This window comes from Bombina bombina, chromosome 6, assembly GCF_027579735.1.
Source record: "Bombina bombina isolate aBomBom1 chromosome 6, aBomBom1.pri, whole genome shotgun sequence".
Lineage (NCBI taxonomy): Eukaryota > Metazoa > Chordata > Amphibia > Anura > Bombinatoridae > Bombina > Bombina bombina.
Genome location: NC_069504.1, coordinates 507,731,979 through 507,756,426, shown reverse-complemented (window position 1 = coordinate 507,756,426; position 24,448 = coordinate 507,731,979). Strand labels below are relative to the sequence as shown.

The 24,448-nt window shown below is 42.0% G+C and overlaps 1 protein-coding gene across 1 annotated transcript in view; it reads right to left on the bottom strand.

Annotated features, from left to right (window-relative positions):
* Nucleotides 1–24,448, bottom strand: part of C6H15orf39 (chromosome 6 C15orf39 homolog) — a 168,054-nt gene that overhangs the window by 58,402 nt on the left and 85,204 nt on the right. The gene's annotated exons all lie outside the window — the stretch shown is intronic.

The window sequence follows — 24,448 nt, the reverse complement described above, 5'->3', positions numbered from 1 at the left end:
ACCTCTCTGTGAGTCCCTTCATTGGCTCCCCATTCACAGCAGAATCAAATTCAAAATTCTCACCCTTACATACAAAACTCTCACCAACGCCGCTCCCCTCTACCTATCCTCTCTAATACACAAGTATACTCCAGCCCGTCCTCTAAGATCCAAAAATGACCTGCTCCTTGCATCCGCAACTATCTGCAGGACTTCTGTCATGCAGCACCTACCCTCTGGAACACTGTCCCTCGTGCTGTCAGGCTTTGTCCTAATCTTTCTTCCTTTAAATGTTCCTTGAAGACTTTTCTGTTCAGGGAAGCCTACCACCAAACTCAATAATAAATTAATTTCACTTACCTAACATTTTCCTCATCTAACTCTGTATTAACATCTTTCTCAATCTTGCAGTCCTCACCTCCTGTTTCTCAACCTCCTACCCTTCTAGATTGTAAGTTCCCACGGGAATAGGGCCCTCAATCCCTCCTGTATGTGTTTGTAAATTTTGTCCTGTATCTTACAAGTCTTGTATTATTTTATTTAAATGAATTGTATCCATGGACAGCGCTTCGGAATATGTTGGCGCTTAATAAATAAAGTATAATGATAATAATAAAAATCCCTGCCACCACGTCCAGAGCCCAAGATGCAACTTCCCTATAGTGCTCCTCACTGAGAAAAACAAAAAATGAGCACTATTCAAGACTGCAAGCCAGGCGCAATATAAATAAATCCTGCAGGGCAAGAGTGCTAAAAAGAAAAAGAAAATTTATGCTTACCTGATAAATTTGTTTCTTTTTAGACACGATGAGTCCACAGAATTCATCCTTACTTGTGGGATATTCACCTCCTGGTCAGCAGGAGGAGGCAAAGAGCACCACAGCCGAGCTGCTATATATAGCTCCTCCCTTCCCTCCCACTCCAGTCATTTGACCGAAGTTAGGAAGAGAAAGGAAAAGCCAAGGTGCAGAGGAGTCTGAAGTTTACAAAAATTAATAACCTGTCTCAGAGAACAGGGCGGGCCGTGGACTCATCGTGTCTAAAAAGAAACAAATTTATCAGGTAAGCATAAATTTTCTTTTCTTTTTAAAGACACGATGAGTCCACGGATTTCATCCTTACTTGTGGGATACAATACCAAAGCTAGAGTACATGGATGATAAGGGAGGGACAAGACAGGGGACCTAAATGAAAGGCACCACTGCTTGAAGAACCTTTCTCCCAAAAACAACCTCAGCCGAGGCAAAAGTATCAAATTTGAAAAATATAGAAAAATTGTGAAGAGAGGACCAAGTTGCAGCATTGCAAATCCGCTCTACAGAAGCTTCATTTTTGAATTCCCATGAGGAAGCAACAGCCCTAGTGGAATGAGCCGTAACTCCATCAGGAGGCTGCAGTCCAGCAGTCTCATATGCAAAACGGATGATACTCTTCAGCCAAAAAGAAAGAGAGGTAGCCGTAGCTTTCTGACCCTTACGTTTCCCAGAGAAAACGACAAACAAAGAAGACGACTGACGAAAGTCCTTAGTCGCTTGTAAATAAAACTTCAAAGCACGGACCATGTCCAAATTGTGCAAAAGATGTTCCGTTTGAGAAGAAGGATTAGGACACAAGGAAGAACAACAATCTCCTGATTAATGTTCCTGTTTGAAACTACCTTAGGAAGGAACCCTAGGTTAGTACGCTAAACTACCTTATCCGAATGAAAAATAAGGTAAGGAGAATTGTATTGTAATGCCGAAAGGTCAGACACTCTTCGAGCTGAAGAAATGGCAACAAGAAATACAACTTTCCAAGATAACAACTTAATATCTAAGGAATGCATAGGCTCAAACAGAACCCCTTGAAGAACTTTAGGAACTAAATTCAGACTCCATGGAGGATTAATTGGTTTAAACACAGGCCTGATTCTAACCAAAGGCTGACAAAAGGATTGAACGTCTGGGACATCCGTCAGACGTTTGTGTAACAAAATATATAAGGCAGAGATTTGAACCTTTAGGGAACTTGCTAATAATCCCTTCTCCAATCCTTCTTGGAGAAAAGATAAAATTCTAGGAATCCTAACTCTTGGATTCACACCAATAAAGGTATTTGCGCCAAATCTTATGTAAAATCCTTCTAGTTACAGGTCTACGAGCCTGAATCATGGTCTAGTTTAGATAAAAATTAAGCGATAAATCCCCAAGCAGTCAGTTTCAGAGAAACTAGATTTGGATAAAAAAAAAAGGGCCCTGAATCAGAAAGTCCTTCCGCAACGGAAGTCTCCAAGGTGGCATCCCCTGGGAGAAAAGATCCAGAGACAATCACCATGGAAGAGAGTCCCTTGTCTCCTGCACCAGAGTTATTTGAGGAGACAAGTCTGCCTAATCTCTGTTCCATTACCTGAGCAAGTTTCACTGCAGAGGTCTGAGATGGAAATGATCAAACAGGATGATGTCCATCGCTGCCACCATCAGCCCGATTAACTCCATGCACTGAGCCACCGACGGCCGAGAAGTGGGCTGAAGGACTAGATAAGAATCTATAATCTTTGATTCCCTGGGCTTCTGTCAGTAAAATCTTTATGGACAAGGAGTCTATTATGGATCCCCAGAACATGACTCTTGTGTCCGGAATTAGAGAACTCCTCCCCAAATGTACCTTCCATCTGGGAGTTCTCAGGAAAGATAACACTAAGTCGGAGTGGGATCTTGCTTGTTGAAAAAATGGTGCCTGGACTAGAATGCTGTCTAGATAAAACGTCACCCCAATGCCCCGTGACCAGAGTACCGCCAACAAAAAACCTCAGAATCCTTGTGACGATTCTGGAAGCGTTGCCATGACTGGAAGATTTTGTCCTGGAAGGCAAAGCTTAGGAACCTGTGATAATAGAGACATGTAGGTACATGTCCTTTAAATTCACAGTTGTCAGGAACTGACCCTCCTGGATTAAGGGAAAAATGGAACGAAAAGTTTCCATCTTGAAGGACAGAACCCTGAGAAATTTGTTTTGACTCTTTAGTTCTAAAAGTGGTCTGAAGGATCCCTCCCTTTTTGGGAACCACAAACAGGTAGAAATAAAAACCCTGACCCTGTTCTGGGACGGGAACAATCACTCCCAGGGCAGAGAGGTCTCCTACACAATGTAAGAACGCTTCTCCATTGTCTGGTCTGCAGATAAACTTGAAAAAATAAAAACCGCCTCTGGGAGGAAAATTCTTGAACTCCAATTTGTATCCCTGAGACACTATCTTTATTGCCCAGGGATCCTGATTGTCCCGAACCCAAGCCTGAACGAAGAAGGAAGTCTGCCCCCTACCGGATCCGGACCTGGATCTGGGACATGCCCTTCATGCTGTCTTGGATTCAACAGCAAGCTTCTTGGATTGTTTACTAAGACTGGTCGGGTCTCCGAGAATGTTTAGATTGAGAAAGAGAAAAATTTTCCCTTGAAAATGCTAAGGGAACGAAAATTGATCCGTCGTCCTTTTTTTCTTGCATTTCTCATCCTGAGGAAGGAGATGACGACCCTTACCTCCTGAGGAATCAGAATAATTTCCTTCAGGTCAGGTCCAAACAAGGTCTTTCTCTTGTAAGGAATCGCTAGAAGCTTAGACTTAGATGATACGTCCACAGACCATGTATTTAACCATAAGGCTCTGCGGGCCAGGATAGAAAAAAACCGAACTCTCAGCTGCCAGTGTAATAATCCGCAGAGAAGCGTCTGCAATAAAGGCATTAGCTAACTTAAGAGCTTTTTCCTGTCTTGGGTCTCCTCCAAGGAAGTCTCAGCCCTGAGAGCCTCAGACAGAGCATCAAATCAATACGCTGCCGCGTTACTGACTGTATCAAGGCACGCAGCTTGCTGCCCTAGCAGACCCTGGAGAACATAAATCTTTTTAAGTAACCCCTCTAACGTCTTATCCATAGAGATTTTGAAAGCACAACTATCCTGTAAGGGATAGTAGCTCCCTTGGCTAAGGTGGAAAAGACCCCTTCCACTTTAGGAACTGTTTGCCAAGCCTCCTTAAAAGAGTCAGTTATGAGAAAACATTTACTTAAAAATAGGAGAGGGAGAAAAGGGAATGCCTGGTCTCTCCCATTCCTTAATAACGATCTCTGAGTAAGAAGGGACTTAGAAATATTTGTTCAATCAACTAGACTTTGCAGGGGAAACCACTACTGTGAAGTCACAGTCGTCTAAAGCAATCAAAACCTCCTTGAGCAACAGGCGGAGGTGTTCTAGCTTGAACATAAAAGTTACAACCTCCGTGTCAGTCAGAGGCAATGAACTTTCTGAATATGAAATTTGGCCTTAAGATGGAACCTCAATACCCTCCTCCTCAGGTCCTAGGGAGGGTACTACCGAGATTGCCACCATTTCATCAGAATTTTTTTAGCCACACTACATGAGTATCAGGCCTTCAAAAATTGTTATAACTCATAGAGAGTACACAAATCATTCAATTACCTGTTAGGCTTTCCCCTTACACTTGCCGTGCAGCATTGGGAAAGCAGACAACGCATCAGAAATTGTGGAAGACATGAGCTCAGCTATGTCTTTTAAGGTAACTCCAGCAGCGCTAGAGTAGAAGTACAGGGCACTGCTTGAGCAGGCAAAGTTTGGGACGTCTGGGAGAAAACTGCAGCATACCCTGAATTTCAACAGTATTATTCATCTGAGCCTGAGAATACTCACTCAGATAACCCGAAGTATCTTCCTCTTTCAGGTAACAGGGAAGAACAGTCAGTATAGCAACCACTGATCAATCACCCTAGATGATTGAAAATAATTCCTCAAGTAATGTTCTCTACCACATGGGGAAAAAACACATAATGCAGAGCAACTCCGGGAGGAGTGTGTGAGGAATCGCACAGGATACTGCATGTGAAATATAAAAATGTTGTGGCCTATAGGAGAAAAAGTTAATAGGCCCCTTAATAGCAAACTTCCTAAAGGAAGTATGTTCAGAAAAAAAAATTGAAAATTTTAAAAAGTAACCTATTTCTGTGTGCAGAGGCAAGGTAAACAAGCAGCCAACACTGCTGTTCCTAGACCTTGCCATGACATTTCTAGTACAGCAAGTCCAGATGGAATTAGCATGGAACCGCAGGGCACTGCATGTGTGATACAAAAAATAATGTATACATCTTTAAGTAACCTGCTTCACATATGGCAGAGTAAATAAAGACATAACCAGTTGCTAGTAAAAACTAACATATAGCAAGTGATATTCTCCTGAAATGTTAAAGAGTAACTCATCTTTATTATGACAAGGGCAGACATAGCTAAACATGTATGACAAAAATCATCAGTACTGTTAAACTCTGCCCACACATCAGCTTGACCCCACTGAAGTGTTAGACAGCCTTCCTGAACTTATTATAGTGCAGTTTGAAACACAAGCATTTAAACAATCATTCCTGCGTAACTCCCGAAAACCGGAAGTGTTAGAAATGTTTCCTGTACTTAGGCTCTAATGTAAATGTGTCTGATACAATACACAATATTGCAACCCTACGCCTCAGTAAACCTAACTGAGGTCTCAGCCAGCCCAACTGCTTCGCAAACAATACAGATTTGTAGTACTGTCCTTTATTAAAGTTACTGTTCCTTCCGATAACGGAAGATTAGGCAGAGTGGTGCGCAACACATTGGCGCCACACGAAAAACTCCGCCCATCGTGGGCGTTACCAAACACCATCTCTCGGTCGCCATTAATATCTTACAAACGAAAGATATACAGTATACACGGCACATTACGCTAGCATTCTTAGTCACAACTACACTGTTAAACTCCATGTATTAGGAAGCTGTCAGTCCTAGACCACTCTCATATTGAGCCCGTTATCTTATTAGCAATTACCCGGTCGGCTATTAATAAACCGGAGGAGAGCCAATGAATCACATACAGCCCCATGTGTTCAACTGTCCAAGGTGTCCCCTAAAACGTCTAGGAGAATTAACACCCAATTTAATGAGGATTTTTTAAAATTAAAGTTAAAGTGTCTAACCTTTTTCTGAGACTACTGTCACCCCCCAGAAAGAAAGTCAGCACTTACCTCATTTTCTGCCTGACAGCTAGGCAGATCACAGGTTTAAGAGGTCCTCTCCCTCCTATTGACCTGTTGATAAAAAAAGGCATGCTGAGTAATCCATCACCCCATACTAAGGCAAACAGGGTAGCAAATATATGGGAGGCGCAGTGAGAATTATGTCCCACAAGTTCCCATTGCTCTAAAGCCACCAAAAGCTCTACTGTAGAGACTGATATGGACTACGGCTACACCCTAGAACAAAGCAGCACACTCTGGCACTACTTTAAAAATAATAAACTCTTGATAGAAGAATCTAATCTAACACCTCACTTTACCTCTTCCTATCACTAACGTAGGCAAAGAGAATGACTAGAGGGGAGGGAAGGGAGGAGCTATATATAGCAGCTCTGCTGTGGTGCTCTTTGCCTCCTCCTGCTGACCAGGAGGTGAATATCCCACAAGGATGAAATCCGTGGACTCATTGTATCTTTAAAAAGAAAACAAGGACTCGCACTGCAGAGATATTAAACTAATGTGCATAAAGCTGCGCTGACAGAAAGCATCGATGAGTATAATGTCTAACAAGCTCTCAGGTTCCACAGCAGGATACCCACATAAGTGAGTGCCCCATAATATAAGGTCCCATGGTACTGATGTACCCTGTATAGTACCTATTAAGAACATATAGAGAGAAGAGCACTCAGAGGAACGAACAACCAGCTCAATATCATTGTTAGCCTGTTCTATGGCGATCTGCCAACTGGGTGCAGCTTCTTTTTAGCCCAGTAATGATTTTCACAGAGTAGAACTTTCCTGTAGTATATCAGTCTGATCCCGCCTATAACGGTCAGTCCAGCTCTGAAATACCAGGCAATTCTTCTCTGAACAAGATTACATTCTGGCCAATGTAGTTAGTTAACAGATAAATTAGGTTATTAACAGATAAATTAGGTTATTCCAGAAGCAGGGATCAACTTTATTGGGACCATATACGTTACAGATTATCACTTTAACCCCGTTTGTTTGTAATTCCAAAACTGCCCATCTCTCTTGGGGATCTAGTATTGTATTGATAATGTTATATGATAGTTTTTTATTAATCAAAAATGCAAGCCCTCTTTTCCTTCTGGAACAGGGGGTGACTATCACCTCCCCAATCCATTTGCATCTAAGTTTAGCAACTTCCTAAAAGGAAAAGGAGGACTAAACCATAACATATTGTCCAACCAGCCACAACACAAACATAGAACATAAAACTTTCCTGCCAAAGTGATGTATAAAGTTACTTGCTTCAGTTGTTTTTCTCTCATGTTGGTGAATTCCCCTCGAAGTGATTAGTATTTCCTGATTATAGAAGTTTCTTACATAAGTGACAGTTTGTGTTCTTTAAAGTAAGCTTTGGCTTCCTGAACATTATCTAATTTGACTGTGCCCTCTTTCTCATTTATGAGTATTTTTGCAGGATATAGTAGTTTTGCTGTGTATCCACTGTGTATTAGTTTAGTGCAGAAGGAGGCCATCTCTTTCCTCCTGGAAGCAGTGTCGGTGGAATAATCTTGAAACAATAGAATTTTGTTTTCTCCAATGTATAAATTCTCAGCTTTCCTGTATAGTTTTAAAATACTTATTTTATCTTGAAAGTTGAGAAATTTTACTAAGATTGGTCTGTGCATGTTTTTTCCATCAGCTCTGCTTTAGGAGGTCCCAGCCTGTGTGCTCTTTCTACCATTAATGGTAGGCTCTTATGCTCCATACCTAAGGCTTTGGGCAGTGTATTTGTTGCCAATTGTAGTAAATCTTCAAACTCCTCTAACTCAGGAAGGCCTATTATTTTTAAATTGTTCCACCTTGAGCGGTCTTCTAGGTCATCTAGCTTTGAGGTCACAGCCAGTAGTTTTTTTTTCTTGCTCAGAAATTTTTTGTGAATAATTGTTGGATATATCTTCGACAGCTGATATTCTGTCTTCTGCCTCTGTAAGTCTATTGGCAAATTGTCTTAATTCTAGTGATAAACTAGACATTTGATTTTTAAGCAGTTCAAATTGGGGCAAAAAAATATCAGACAATTGGTTAACTAGTGGTTGAAGATCTGTCTTCAGATTTACTCCCTCATTTGGGGTCTCACTAGTGACATCAGAAATGCGAGGCCTTCTATCTTTACTCTTAAGAGGCATGATCTGGGGAATGGTGCTCTGAGGGAATAGGAATCTTTCCATGTGATTCTGGTGATAGCGTGTCAGGGGAAAGAAGGGGAGAAAAGGAAGGGGAAAAAGGACAAAAAAAAGTGTATATGAAATCAAACGTGTTGGGGGACAGAGCCCTAGTATAAAGTGAGAATGTAAATTCACTTCTAGTGATGAAATTCTTAGAAGAAGAAGAAAAAAAACCTTTTTTTTTAAAGGCAAATAGGTGATTATTGTTGTGATTTATTTAGATCCCAATCCCTTACAGAAGTAAGAGATAAAGAAAAAGAAAAAAAGTGACCTTTGTTGTGAAATGTGTCTAAATATTCATGCCAAAAATAGTGTGATGCACATCTTATATGTAAAAGATGGGAGTTAACAGCTTAACTTCCTAAATATAAAAAAACAGAAGAAGAAAAAATACAAAAAAAAAAAAGTGTAATTGTCCCTTAGTATAATAACTGTTTAGAAGTCTCTACACAAAACCCAACCCTTCACAGTTTTAGCATAGAGTATTAGTAATTCATAATATAGTATCAGTTATTATTGCTTGCTCTTATGGCTGCTGACCATTTACTCTGGTATTGTACAGTATGTGCCCTGACCTATTACAGAAAAAAAAGTTAAATAATTAGCAGGGTATTGCGGAACCTTAAATCCCAGCCAGCCTTCATTTAAACACATATATCGTGAAACCATATGTCAAACAATGAGTCAGAGACAGTATGCATAGTAAATTGTAAACAGGGTAACAATATCTTGAACAACAGTTACTTAAAACAATGAGTCAGAGACAGTATGCATAGTAAATTGTAAACAGGGTAACAATATCTTGAACAACAGTTACTTTGATACTGAGAGCAGATGGAAAAAGGAGAAAGCAGAAAAAAAGAAAACTGTTAGCTTGTAAACTGCCTCATCCCATTTAGTAGTATCAGTTCAAGGGAGTGGATACATTGTATCAAAATTTATTGATGACCGAGTTATAGGTCTATATGCTCTTGGTCTCTCACAGAAAACATAGAGCTTGAACACTGCCCCAGCAAATGCAAATTAAGGTTGGCGACTCTGGAGAGTAATAGATATATAGCAAAATGAGCGTTATTCTGTATTTCAATGTAAAAAGTACTTGCGCTTTTGCTACTCTTTAAAGCGGTCAGTGTGTCTTCCGTAGCAAGGAGGTATTATGCCAACTCCTCTGACCATCTTCCAGCTGTCTTTGATCTTTACTTTTCTTTATAAAAGCCCTCTTAGACGAGCAACTCACTTGGGCTGGGTGTTAGCCTGACTGATGTTCAGGTGAGAGCCTCAAACATCGTGTGTTGCAGAGATCCAGAGTATCCAGCGGTCTGGAGATAGTGTGAAGACTGTGTGAAGCAAATCCCCTTTCGGGTCGAGCAGACTCCTCGTAAGTGTCCTTTGCTCCCTTACTGGTATCAGCCGATTGAGACAACGATATCCCCCTCTCTCCGCTGACAGGAGGAGTCCCGCCTCCGTCTGTGCAATAGGGGACTTCCACTCCGATCTAGCCGGGTGCTGCAAAGCTATGTGCTCTAGGTCCCTTGTGTGTAGGTATTTTCCTAGGGAGATAATCTTCAGTTATAACCTCACTCAAACCTTATGTTTAGGGTGCAATAGGAGTCTTGCAATCTTTCCATCAGGCAGCAAGTCCCTTCTCAGTTGGTTTGAAGCCGGTGGTTTACCGGTCACTATGGCAGCGGCTCTAGCTACTGAGCCTAAATCAGCTTAAAGGGACAGTACACTGTAAAATTGTTTTTCCATAAATATATTTAAATGACTTGTTATACCAACTGCAGAGTATAAAATATTTGAGAAATTGCATTTTCGGGTTTATTTGTGTATCTGAAGTAGCTGGTTTTGTGCTTTGAAACCATAGCCTATTACAATGGGTTGAGCTTCAGGTAATATCAGATCTCATTATGTTATCACTTTTATGTGCACAGACTTGCTTCCTTATCTTATATTTGTCTGGAACACCAAAGCTCAATACATAGAGAACAATGGAAAATGATCATTTTATTACTTAACTATCATGCCCCCCACTGAGGGTGTAATCTATTCTGCTGGCTGTGTTTACTTTACTTATTCAATAACGTATACGCCAGTATCAAAATTTTCAGTATAGGTTGGGAAACCACAAGCTAAATCAGCTATTTCAAATGCTGAAATATGAGTAAAGGAGCTACTTGCAACCAATTTAATACACTCTAGCAGGTAAAAAGGATCATTGGGAATAATTTAAAGGGGAGAAAGTTTTTGGGTGAACTGTACCTTTAATAGACTTCCTCGTCTTACCCCTTGTGGCAGTAGGATAATGTCCTAGGGAGTAAACCATGTACTCCAGCAACGGACCGTGACGGTGGTTTGTTCTTTCACGAGCTCCTTCGGGCAGCACGCCAAATTCGCGTGCTCTGTCTAGCTCCTCCTACAGGAAGTCCAAAAAGTCACAGCAACCCCAGACGATCGTTTCAGCCTTCATTGGGCCTCGTCAGCGAGGTGTAGCCATATTACTCTAAGCACACTGAGCAAGGAGTCCATGTCTGTTTGCCCCTTTTTCCCATAGGGAGACTAAATACACAGAGAGAGAAGAGCACTCACAAGAATGAACAACCAGCTCAATACCATTGTTAGCCTGTTCTATGGCAATTTACCACCGGGGTGCAGCTTCTTTTTAACCCAGTAATGCTTAGTACCTACTACGAAGCCTCTGGCGGGGATAACAGACCTCACAGCATTTTGACTACCCCTTTCAGTACAGACTTATCAGCATTACACAATTCACCTGTTCTCATTTGAAGGCAAAAATTAAAAGTAAAGATAGATAACGCCTTTACTACCGATTCCCCAGATTTGCACAGCCAACATTGTAATATTAATATACTGTACTTTATAACATTTAAACCTCTAAATTTCTGCCTGTTTCTAAGCCACTACAGAGAGCCTCTTGTCAAATGCTTTTTTATTAGCTTTTCACAACAAAAGACTGCTAATTAATGTGTGCCACATAGATAACATTGGACTCACTCCCGTGGAGTTGTGAAGGACACAATGCATGAGTGGCTAAAATGCATGTCAATAAATAATAATAAAAAATAGCCATGGACTTCCGGTGGGCGGGCTTAGAGACAGCAGCTCTAATCTGGAGCTCCGTGTAAACTACACACTAAACGGACTACATAACTCTTAAATTTGCAGCCCGAGCCTATTTGCCCTTGACAGGGATCGTGTCTTGGCTTTGGAAAGGCTGGATTGGAATATCTGCCCGCACTGAGGTCCGTATTACAGTACACTGTTGGTGACAGAAGGCGGCAAGAAGGTTGCGGCGGCCATCTTGGTTTGTGCTGAGTGAGGAGAGAAGGCAAGAGGAGCAGACTGCCCTGTGAGACATCCACATAAATTACAGGATTGCTTAAGAGAGGTGCAGGTGAGATACCGATACGATCGGTTGACACATTGGATCCCTGCTGCTCTTTATTTGTGCCGGAGGAGAGGTGCTGGAAGACCACGTGGCGCAGAGGGTGCGCAGCTTATTAAGGAGGCTTGTGGGGGCAGAGAAGCTACTCAAGTGCCTGAAACTGCTACAGACCCCTCAGCCACTAATCTGCATTAAGCAGAGTCAGTCTAACAGCAGAAGCCCGACATCTGCTTCTGGGAACCGCCTCAGAGTGTTACTGTACACCTGTATGAACAAGAGGACTATTAATTTGCGGTTACCGGACCTTGCAAAGGAGTGTCTCGCAGTGGATGTGGGTAAGCCAGTATGGTGAACTGACAGAAACACTCTTTGGCACCCCTGTTACTGTGAGGAAGTTCTGGGAAACATCTTTATTTTCTTCTGGACTATACACAAGTAGTGATTTTGCAAGAGACACAAGGGGTTAACAGGGGCTCTGAGAGATTGACTGTGGGACCCATCTTGGGACTCTATTGTTAGTTGGGACACTATCTTGAGCAGGACTCCTTGGAGGCAATACTTAGGGTTCCTTGGGAAAACATTTGCCTGTGCCTCTGCATGAGATAAAAGGGGGTGAAAAGAAGGAAAAAAACAAACAGATGCTGTGACCATATCTGCTTGGTAGAGCTGTGATTTGGAACTGTGCAATAAATATTTCTGTACCTTAAACTACACTCCCTGGTACCCCTGCTGTCTCACAACAGGACATATGTGAATGGGACCCTTCTGCTTATTGAACAGTAGTCTTCTTTACGCTTTTGTTTTTCTTGCAGAGGCCTTAAACTACTTCTGGCGGTGCCACTGATAACTGCCAAACGCAGGGGGGACTTTGTAGAGATATCTCTCTAGATATTTATCAAATGCAATGTAAAACAGTGTGGTTGTAAATTGTGATCTCACTTAATAACCCCTTGCCGTACAGGTCTGGTAACATATCTTTATACACTGCTTGTGAATTTGTGCAGGTTAGCTGACTCGCAATTGTACTCTGTCATATTTGTGTCCTAGCTAATCGCTTTATGTATTTCTGGTTGTGCTCTCTTGATCTATTCTACGGGGTGATATATATATATATATATATATATATGCTTCTCTGTTACTGTTACAACCTTTAGGAAAAGTAGTGTCAGGCTGGAAAGACACGGCTGAGATAGATGAGACCAGCTCAAATCTGTTTATAGAGGTGGTAGGTCTAGAAGTGTATGGAGAAATTTCTAATACCAAATACAATGGCGAACCGAAATAAAAACACAGATTGCAGAGCCAAACTGGGATCAGATATTGGTACTCAGGCCTCCTCCTTTGACTCTATATAGGATGGTCATGCCTTAGATCCCCACCCCATAGTCAAACAAATTTCAACCCTATTTTTACCTAAAATAGAAAACCTTCAGAAAGGGGTTGATACTCTTGCGGAAGAGGTCAAGCAATTTTCAACGAGAGTGTCAGAGGTGGAAATGAGGGTGTCTGACTTGGAAGATACGCAAACTGTTAGTTCTAGTAAAATAGTAGCATTTGAGAAGCACACAGCAACACTTCAACAAAAGATTGATGATCTAGAAAACAGATCAAGGAGGAATAATGTTCGTCTGCTAGGTCTGCCTGAGTCTGTAAAAGCAAATGACATTTTAAAATTTGTTGAAACTACCCTTCCTCCTCTACTGGGGATCCCTGTGGATGCTTTATCGCATAGTGTAGAGAGAGCGCATAGAGTAGGCCCAGAGAGACCGGCCATAGATCACAATGCACAAGCAAGGCCTGTAATGATAAAATTCCTTCATTTCCAGACTAAGATGGCTGTTCTTAAAGCATACAGGAAAATAGGGGAGGTGTCTTACGAGAACTCTAGGATCTTGCTGTTCCAGGATTACTCTGCAGATCTAGCGAAGAGGCGCAGAGAATTCTCAGCAATATGTTCCAGATTACACAGGGAGGGCTTATTTGCTATACCCTGCTACTACTCAATCTACTCATGGAATGTAGGGGGTATACACTCCCCGATTAAGAGGAAGACTATATTAACACAACTCAGAAAGAAAGGCGCGGACATTGCGTTTTTACAAGAGACGCATCTTAATGACGTAGAACACACTAAATTAAAGAGAGACTGGGTTGGAAGGGTGGAATTTGCATTTTACAAAACGGCTAGCAGGGGGATGGCTATCCTATTTGGGAAAAAATTAGACCTGGAAGATGTGACGGTTGTGACAGATCCTGACGGACGTTATATTGTGGTTAGAACTACAATTGCTGGCAAAAAATACACAATGTGTAATATCTATGCACCCAACAGTAAAGACAAGACATTTTGGGACAATTTGATTAGGTTACTAACCCCTTTTTTGGACACTCCGCTAATAATTGGAGGGGACTTCAACCTTGCCCCCAACCCTCAGTGTGACAGGCTTAGGGATCATAGTAGACAGCTTATTGGGCCACAGTCTAAAGTTAGTAACAAATTTGAATTGAATATGTTCCAATCTTTGGCTTCTTTATTGGATGTCACTGATATCTGGCGCAAGCTGAATCCAGATGGGCGGGACTTTACGTGTGTCTCCCGGGCCTCTCCCACTATGTCTCGAATAGATTTATTTATGGTCTCCAACTCCCTAATTCCTCAAATTGTAAATGTTAAGATAGGGGATGTGGTGGTTTCTGATCATGCCCCTGTAGGTCTGTTCTTAGACACCTTACCCAGATCCAATGATCGCAGGACTCTTAAGTTCCCGCAATATTTGCCGACTTTGAATGAGTTTCAGCAATACATGGAGAAAGCCTGGGATGATTTTCAAACCAATACTCACAACATTTATCAACTCCGGAACTCTTTTGGCACACGGCTAAAGTAGTCTTAACCGGTGACATCTTGGCCTTTTTATCCCGTAGGAAAAAGTTGCATACGGAAAGAGTGGAAAAATTGAGGCAGAAGTTAGTGACTCAGTTTAGCTTGTACAGGTCCACGCCCACACGGGTAAACCATCAGAAATATTTGAGCATTAAGAAAGAGTATGATGCGCTATTGGCCTATCAAGCCTCTCAGACCCTTTTAAGAACTAGGGGCAGGTATTATAGTTACGGAGATAAATCGGGCAGACTGCTGGCCTCTCTGGTAAACCTTAAATCCTCTCAACGTTTCATAGCAGCTATTAAAAACACAATTTATGCTTACCTGATAAATTTATTTCTCTTGTGGTGTATCCAGTCCACGGATCATCCATTACTTGTGGGATATTCTCATTCCCAACAGGAAGTTGCAAGAGGACACCCACAGCAGAGCTGTAATATAGCTCCTCCCCTAACTGTCATAGCTAGTCATTCGACCGAAAACAAGCCGAGAAAGGAGGAACCATAGGGTGTAGTGGTTACTGTAGTTTAAATTTAAAAATTACCTTCCTTAAAATGACAGGGCGGGCCGTGGACTGGATACACCACAAGAGAAATAAATTTATCAGGTAAGCATAAATTGTGTTTTCTCTTGTAAGGCGTATCCAGTCCACGGATCATCCATTACTTGTGGGATACCAATACCAAAGCTAAAGTACACGGATGAAGGGAGGGACAAGGCAGGAACTTAAATGGAAGGAACCACTGCCTGTAAAACCTTTCTCCCAAATATAGCCTCCGAAGAAGCAAAAGTATCAAATTTGTAAAATTTTGAAAAAGTATGAAGCGAAGACCAAGTCGCCGCCTTGCAAATCTGTTCAACAGAAGCCTCATTTTTAAAGGCCCAAGTGGAAGCCACAGCTCTAGTGGAATGAGCTGTAATCCTTTCAGGAGGCTGCTGTCCAGCAGTCTCATAGGCTAAGCGGATTAAGCTTCTTAGCCAAAAAGAAAAAGAGGTTGCCAAAGCCTTTTGACCTCTCCTCTGTCCAGAGTAGACAACAAACAAAGCAGATGTTTGACGAAAATCTTTAGTAGCTTGTAAGTAAAACTTTAAAGCACAGACCACGTCCAGATTGTGTAACACAAGGATGGAACCACAATCTCTTGATTGATATTCTTGTTAGATACCACCTTAGGTAAGAACCCAGGTTTGGTACGCAGGACTACCTTATCCGTATGAAAAATCAGATAAGGAGAATCACATTGTAAGGCAGATAGCTCAGAGACTCTACGATCCGAGGAAATAGCTACCAAAAAAAAAAAAAGAACTTTCCAAGATAAAAGTTTGATATCTATGGAATGAAGAGGTTCAAACGGAACTCCTTGAAGAACCTTAAGAACCAAGTTTAAGCTCCATGGTGGAGCAACAGGTTTAAACACAGGCTTGATTCAAACTAAAGCCTGACAAAATGCCTGAACGTCTGGAACATCTGCCAGACGCTAGTGCAAAAGAATAGACAGAGCAAAAATCTGTCCCTTTAAGAAACTAGCTGACAATCCTTTTTCCAAACCTTCTTGGAGAAAAGATAAAATCCTAGGAATCCTGAGTAACCCTTGGATTCACACCAATAAAGATATCTACGCCATACCTTATGGTAAATTTTCCTGGTGACAGGCTTTCGTGCCTGTATTAAGGTATCAATAACTGACTCGGAGAAGCCACGCTTTGATAAAATCAAGCATTCAATCTCCAGGCAGTCAGCCTCAGAGAAATTAGATTTGGATGGTTGAAAGGACCCTGAAGTAGAAGGTCCTGTCTCAGAGGCAGAGACCATGGTGGAAAGGATGACATGTCCACTAGATCTGCATACCAGGTCCTGCGTGGCCACGCAGGTGCTATCAGAATCACCGATGCTCTCTCCTGCTTGATCTTGGCAATCAGTCGAGGGAGCAGAGGAAACGGTGGAAACACATAAGCCAGGTTGAAAGACCAGGGTGCTGCTAGAGTATCTATCAGTGTCGCCTTGGACCTGGATCCGTAACACGGAAGCTTGGCGTTCTGGCGAGACGCCATGAGATCCAGTTCTGATTTGCCCCAACGGAGAATCAGTTGTGCAAATACCTCCGGATGGAGTTCCCACTCTTCCGGATGAAAAGTCTGATGACTTAGAAAATCCGCCTCCCAGTGCTCTACACCTGGGATATGGATAGCTGATAGGTGGCAAGAGTGAATCTCTGCCCAGTGAATTATTTTTGAAACTTCTAACATCTCTAGGGAACTTCTTGTTCCCCCTCGATGGTTGATGTAAGCTACAGTCGTGATGTTGACCGACTGAAATCTGATGTACCTCAGAGTTGCTAACTGAGGCCAAACCTGAAGAGCCTTGAATATCGCTCTTAGTTCCAGAATATTTATTGGAAGGAGAGACTCCTCCTGAGTCCACGATCCCTGAGCCTTCAGGGAGTTCCAGACTGCACCCCAACCTAGAAGGCTGGCATTTGTTGTTACAATAGTCCAATCTGGCCTGCGAAGGTCATACCTTTGGACAGATGGACCCGAGATAGCCACCAGGGAAGAGGATCCCTGGTCTCTTGGTCCAGATTCAGTTGAGGGGCCAAATCTGCGTAATCCCCGCTCCACTGACTGAGCCTGCATAGTTGCAGCGGTCTGAGATGTAAGCGTGCAAACGGCACTATGTCCATTGCCGCTACCATTAAGCCGATTACTTCCATACACTGAGCCACCAAAGGGCGCGGAATGGAATGAAGAACCCGACAGGAATTTAGAAGCTTTGATAACCTGGACTCCGTCAAGGTAAATTTTAATTTCTACAGAATCTATCAGAGTCCCTAGAAAGGAAACTCTTGTGAGTGGGGATAGAGAACACTTTTCCTCGTTCACTTTCCAGCCATGCGACCTCAGAAATGCCAGTACTACGTCCGTATGAGACTTGGTAATTTGGAAATTTGACGCCTGTATCAGGATGTCGTCTAAATAAGGGGCTACTGCTATGCCCCGCGGCCTTAGGACCGCCAAAAGCGACCCTAGAACCTTTGTAAAGATTCTTGGGGCTGTAGCTAATCCAAAGGGAAGAGCTACAACTGGTAATGCCTGTCTTGAAAGGCAAACCTGAGAAACCGATGATGATCTTTGTGTATCGGAATGTGAAGATAAGCATCCTTTAGATCCACTGTAGTCATATATTGACCCTCCTGGATCAGTGGTAGGATGGTACGAATAGTTTCCATCTTGAACGACGGAACTTTGAGGAATTTGTTTAAGATCTTTAGATCCAAAATCGGTCTAAAGGTTCCCTCTTTTTTGGGAACCACAAACAGATTTGAGTAAAAACCCTGTTCCTGTTCCTCCTTTGGAACTGGATGGATCACTCCCATAACTAGGAGGTCTCGTACACAGTGTAAGAATGCCTCACTCTTTATCTGGTTTGCAGATAATTGTGAAAGGTGAAATCTCCCTTTTGGGGGGGAAGCTTTGAAGTCCAGAAGATATCCCTGGGATATAATTTCCAACGCCCAGGGATCCTGAACATCTCTTGCCCACGCCTGGGCGAAGAGTGAAAGTCTGCCCCCTACTAGATCCTTTACCGGATAGGGGGTTGTTCCTTCATGCTGTCTTAGAGGCAGCAGCAGGCTTTTTGACCTGCTTACCTTTTTTCCATGTCAGGTTTGGTCTCCAGACCGTCTTGGATTGAGCAAAAGTTCCCTCTTGTTTATTATTAGAGGAAGTTGATGCCGCACCTGCCTTGAAGTTTCGAAAGGCACGAAAATTAGACTGTTTGGCCCTAGATTTGGACCTGTCCTGAGGAAGGGCACAACCTTTTCCTCCCGTGATATCAGCAATAATCTCCTTCAAACCAGGCCCGAATGTTAAGTAGCTTAGATTTTAAAGTCACGTCAGCTGACCATGATTTAAGCCATAGCGCTCTGCGCGCCTGTATAGCAAAACCAGAATTCTTAGCCGTTAGTTTATTCAAATGAACAATGGCATCAGAAATAAAATAATTGGCTAGCTTAAGTGCTCTAAGTTTGCCAAGTATGTCATCCAATGGAGTCTCTACCTGTAAAGCCTCTTCCAGAGACTCAAACCAGTACGCCGCAGCAGCAGTGACAGGGGCAATGCATGCAATGGGCTGTAGGATAAAACCTTGTTGAATAAATATTTTCTTAAGGTAACCTTCTAATTTTTTATCCATTGGCTCTAAAAAAGCACAACTGTCCTCGACAGGGATAGTAGTACGCTTTGCTAGAGTAGAAACTGCTCCCTCCACCTTAGGGACTGTCTGCCATAAGTCCCGTGTGGTGGCGTCTATTGGAAAACATTTTTCTAAAAATAGGAGGGGAAGAGAACGGCACACCTGGTCTATCCCATTCCTTATTAATAATTTCTGTAAACCTTTTAGGTATTGGAAAAACATTAGTACACACCGGCACTGCAAAGCATTTATCCAGTCTACAAAATTTCTCTGGCACTGAAATGGTATCACAGTCATTCAGAGCAGCTAAAACCTCCCTAAGTAACACGCGGAGGTGTTCAAGCTTAAATTTAAATGTAGAAATATTAGAATCAGGTATCTTTCCTGAGTCATTAACATCACCCACTGACTGAAGCTCTCCTTCCTCAGCTTCTGCATATTGTGAGACAGTATCAGACATGGTTCTTAAAGCGTCAGTATGCTCTGCATTTTGTCTCACCCCAGAGCTATCTCGCTAACCTCTAAGTTCAGGTAGTCTGGCTAATACCGCTGACAGTGTATTATCCATGACTGCCGCCATGTCTTGTAAAGTAAACGCTATGGGCGCCCTAGATGTACTTGGCGCCATTTGAGCGGGAGTCCCTTGGGCGGGAGTCAAAGGGTCTGACACGAGGGGAGAGTTAGTCGGCATAACTTTCCCCTCGTCAGATTCCTCTGGTGATAATTGTTTTTAAAAACAGAATATGATCTTTATTGCATAAAATGAAATCAGTACATTTGGTACACATTCTAAGAGGGGGTTCCACCATGGCTTTTAAACATAATGAACAAGGAGTTTCTTCTATGTCAGACATGTTTATACAGACTAGCAATGAGACTAGTAAGCTTGGAAAACACTTTAAATCAAGTTAACAAGCAAATATAAAAAACGGTACTCTGCCTTTAAGAGAAACAAATTTTGTCAGAATTTGAAAAACAGTGAAAAAAATGCAGTAAATCAAACGAAATTTTTACAGTGTATGTAATAGGTTAGCAGAGCATTGCATCCACTTGCAAATTGATTATTAACCCCTTAGATCAAAAAAACGAAATAGACTTTTTTTTTTTTTTTTTTTTTTTTTTTTAACAGTCACAACCAACTGCCACAGCAAGCTGTGGTCCTACCTTCCCCAATAAATGACTTTGGAAAGCCTTTGAGCCCTTTAGAGATGTCCTATAGCATACAGGGGACTCCTGAGGGAAGCTGGATGTCACAGTTTGTAATTTTAACTGCACCAACTGTAACTTTTATACTATAACAGTGGAAAGCCTCAGTAAAACTGTTTCTAGTCAAAATTTAAGCCAGCCATATGGAAAAAACTAGGCCCCAATAAAGTTTTATCACCAATGCATATATAAAAACGATTAAACATGCCAGCAAACGTTTATATTGCAATATCATAAGGGTATTACCCCTGGGAGTAAGCATGATACCAGTCGTTATTAAATCACTGTATTCAGGCTTAACTTACATTAATCCAGTATCAGCAGCATTTTCTAGTGTTTTCCATCTCTAGAAAAAATTATAACTGCACATACCTGATAGCAGAATAAACTGCACGCCATTCTCTCGCTGAAGTTACCTCATCTGTGTAATCCCCTCAGACATATGTGAGAATAGCAATGGATCTTAGTTACAACCTGAGGCAGAGAAACCTCAGGCAGATTCTTCTTCTATTTACTGCCTGAGATAAAATACCACAACTCCGGTACTATTTAAAAATAACAAACTTTTGATTGAAGAAAATAAACTAACTATATTTAACCACTCTCTCCTACAACATCCTAGCTTGTTGAGAGTTGCAAGAGAATGAATGGCTATGACAGTTAGGGGAGGAGCTATATTACAGCTCTGCTGTGGGTGTCCTCTTGCAACTTCCTGTTGGGAATGAGAATATCCCACAAGTAATGGATGATCCGTGGACTGGATACACCTTACAAGAGAAACCAAGGATACTTTGGTCAAGGACCCTAAGCGGATTGTAGAGGCATTTGCTTCCTACTATTCTGATCTTTATACTAGTAATCAATGTAACTCAGAGGAAACTATGCATGCATTCTGGAACTCTATTGAGCTCCCTCAAGTATCGGATGAGCAGCTACATAAACTTAACGCACCAATCTCCAGGGAAGAGGTAGACAGGACGATCATGGCTTTGAAGCTAGGCAAGGCACCAGGCCCAGATGGGCTGCCTATTGAATTTTACAGATTGTTGAAGCCAAGAGTAGTACCGGTGCTCACCGATCTATTTACAGGGTACTTTTCGGAGGCAAATAGGCCAACTAAGACTTTTACTGCTGCCCATATTACTCTTATCCCTAAGGCGGGCAAAGACGCGCTACTACCGGAGTCTTATAGGCCGATATCGCTGCTAAATTCCGACTATAAGATACTAACAAAATTGTTAGCAGAACGTCTTAAATTTGTCCTTCCGGATCTGATACATGAGGATCAGACCGGATTTATGATGGCGAGATCCTCGGTGGTAAATGTGCGTAGAATCCTGCAGGTTCTTCAGTATTTCTGGAATAGGAAAAATTCTGGGGAGGGGAATGAAATGCCGGAGGCCTTTCTGCTGTCCTTGGACGCAGAGAAGGCCTTCGATAGGGTAGAGTGGCGCCATCTTTTCCATACCCTGACTAGGTTTAATTTTTCTGGACCTTTTGTCTCATTTATAGGAAATCTGTACTCCTCCCTGGTTGCTAAAATCTGTGTTAACAACCTCTATTCATCAGACATTATATTACAGAGGGGTACAAGGCAGGGATGCCCGTTATCTCCCCTGCTGTTTAATTTGGCATTAGAACCGCTAGCGATCAAGTTGCGTCAAATATTTCCCAGTATTAACATCGCTGGACATTCCCAACATCTAGCATTGTATGCGGATGATATGCTGTTATTCGTGCAGGAGCCAAGGGCCCACATACCATCTATTGTACAAACATTGCTAGACTTCGGATCTTTCTCGGGATATAAAGCTAATATGCAAAAGTCGGAGATTCTATGGCTACATAAGGGGGCGAAGTCGGCCCATGAATATCCATTCGCAGTAGCGAACCAGGTGATCCCCTATTTGGGCATTCAGATTCATGTGAACCCCAACAAGTTATATTCATGGAATTTGACTCCCTGAAGCTGTGCGGCCAGATGAGAAGCTGGAAATCTTTCCCCCTGTCTCTAATGGGAAGGGTCAGTCTTCTTAAGATGGTGATCCTACCTCGCCTGTTATATCCTATGCTGATGTTGCCTCTGCTGCTTTCTGGCGGGGAGGCAGACCGCGTATAGCGACTGATAAGCTCTCCGTGAGTTACCTTCATGGTGGTTTATCTTTGTCGGATTTTAAGCTGTATAACTGGGCAGCCATGATTCGTTTGGTGCTTGATTGGCAGGTGGGCACGGGTCACTTTTACAGGCACGATCTGGAACAGGCAACTTTGGGAGGCATAGCTCTGGCATATTTGCCACACATGTCAAAGCCAAATGCGGCTAAACTACTGGAAGGGAATCTCCTATATCAGGACCCTATTAAAGCGTGGCATCTCGCACACAAATTTTTAGATAAGGCAAACCTTGGTTCTTCCTTTCTCCCACTTAGTGGTAATTCAGATTTTCCGGCAGGTATGGATACGAAGCCATTTCGCTCATGGGAAACACTGGGACTGAAAAATGTAGGCTCACTGGTTGACTCACTGATGAGGACCATGAAGTCTTTCGCGATCTTGCAGAAAGATTATAATCTTCCGCAGAATCACTTTTACGCGTATCTGCAGGCACGCCACTATGTGGATAAGTTAGTAAGGGATGGGCCAGGTTTTTGGGAGGGCTCGCCATTTCATCTCTCGCAGGCTTTATTCAAAATGGGGAGATTCTCTTTGTCGGAGATTTACCAAACTCTCCTACAGAGGCGTCTACAGTTAATGCAACCAAACCTCTTAAAGAGGTGGCAGAAGGAGGGACTGCAAGATATCATGTGGGAGGAGGCTCGGGGGGGACTGGAGAAAGTTAGAAAAGCCACTTTATCAGTGAACCTAAGAGAGACACAGTTAGGTTTTTGCATAAAGCTTATATGACCTCAGGTGTCTAGCTAAGTGGATACCGGATTGGCCTAATAGATGTTCTAAGAGCCCTGCGGAATCCCCTGGCCTGTTACATTGTATTTGGGAATGTCCCATGATTAAGCAATTTTGGAACAAACTACAGTATTGGGTATCTCCATTGAACTCACTCTTAAGGCTATACTGCTTTTGAACTGGGAACAACAGTACAGACAGTTTGACTCAGAATTGACTTTACTTATATTACTGGCAAGAAAATGCATACTTAAACACTGGACGATTAGTAGGACTCCTACAGTGGCTTATTTTAGAAATATGCTGAGAACTCAATTATTCATTGAACAGGTAGACATCAGAATGGATTTGGGTAATAGGCTAAATTTATTTTTGCGGAAATGGCGTAGACTGATTATTACGTTTGAGCTAGAAATTCAAAGACAGGTTCTTTTGCCTTTTCGCAACACTGTTATTTTCTTAGAAGACTCCCTGAGGGGTGAATGGAGACATATCATCTCTTACTGACCTCCCCCATTGCATCCCTATCCCCCCCCCCTTTTTTTTTTTCTCTTCTTTCTTCTCTCTCCTATGCCGGACCGCCGGGATACATGAGAATGAGCAAGTCGTTCATTGATCACACAAACATGCCATATATGAGTTGGGGTATTTTAGTTAGATAGTATACCTGTGAGGTTCGCCTTGTGGGTTAGTTTAGTTTATGTTAGACAGGGGAGAAGTTTTAATCTCTCCGTTAAGGATAAAATATGAGAGTTATAGACATGTGGGTCTTGGGACATTTTGATAGAAGGTACGGTGTACATTATTAATATTCTGTTAAAGCTAGACTTACGTATGAAGAACGCTGTTATTGATGTTCCTCACTGTAAATGTGATGATGCTTTGTATTAACAACATATCCAAGATTCACAATGTATTGTTAGGATGACTGTTTGTACTCACGTGTTTGTCTCTCTCTTAATAAAAACTAATTTTAAAAAAAAAAAAAAATAGCCATGGGATAAAAGAATCAGACTTATGGGATCACTGACTTGTATTATCTGCGCCTAGTTCAACAGGATACAAGAGGTAATTAAGCCTTTGCACTTAAGTTATTTTTGCTATTAGAAGTAAATTGCAAAGTTTAAAATCGTACGCTCTATCTGAAACATGAAAGAAAACGTTTGGGTTTCATATTCCTTTAACCCTTGCACCCACTGAACTAAGTCACAGGCTTCCCTGGATTGTCTAGACTGTAAGAAACTGGTTAAGGTGGAAATAGTCGGTTAACCCTTTCTGTGCCACACAAGTGACTAGTGCAGAGTTGGTTAACCCTGTACAGCACATAACACTTTAGAACCCTGCCTAAAAAGACATCTGATTTTGTGAAACAAGTAAATAAAAAATGTACATGCTTATAAGAGACTGCTACAACAGTACTGTGTGCTTAGGCTGATTTCTGTCAAAATTGTGTTTTTAGGCTTAGTAATATATATGTCTGGGTTTTCCTTAGGATTTCCCATATAACAATCCTAAGTGGTGGCAGCAGAGATAGTTTAGTGTGGGTGTCAGTAAAAGGTAAGTTTTAGGTGTTTGATCTAGTACAGACTGGGGAGTATTTTGTTAACCCTTGCACCCATTGAACTAAGTCACAGACTTGCCTG